The sequence below is a fragment of the Penaeus monodon genome, chromosome 28 (assembly GCF_015228065.2).
Source record: "Penaeus monodon isolate SGIC_2016 chromosome 28, NSTDA_Pmon_1, whole genome shotgun sequence".
Taxonomy (NCBI): Eukaryota; Metazoa; Arthropoda; class Malacostraca; order Decapoda; family Penaeidae; genus Penaeus; species Penaeus monodon.
The window spans coordinates 18269073-18269323 of NC_051413.1; the positions used below are offsets into that span (position 1 = coordinate 18269073).

Below are 251 nucleotides of genomic sequence, written 5' to 3' on the forward strand. Positions count from 1 at the left end.
TGCTTTCCTGGTCACACCAAGTACCCTCCCATCTTTCCTTCCCTCGGAACAACCTACTCATGACGCACTCTACTTTAGCCCCTGCTGCATCCATTTAGCTTTTGTGACACTCATGCTATATATGCCTTTCATGTTTATTGTTTATGGTTATTTTAGTCAAGAGAATATTGGGATGCACTGCTTGGAGGAACACCCTGGCACATCACATATACCAAGCCGGAGAGAGCAAGAGGTAAGATATATAATGGGGT

General features: G+C 44.2%; 1 protein-coding gene across 1 annotated transcript in view; it reads right to left on the reverse strand.

Annotated features, from left to right (window-relative positions):
* The window catches only part of LOC119591086 (calmodulin-lysine N-methyltransferase-like), a 21444-nt gene that overhangs the window by 6573 nt on the left and 14620 nt on the right, over positions 1-251 (reverse strand). The window lies entirely within an intron of this gene.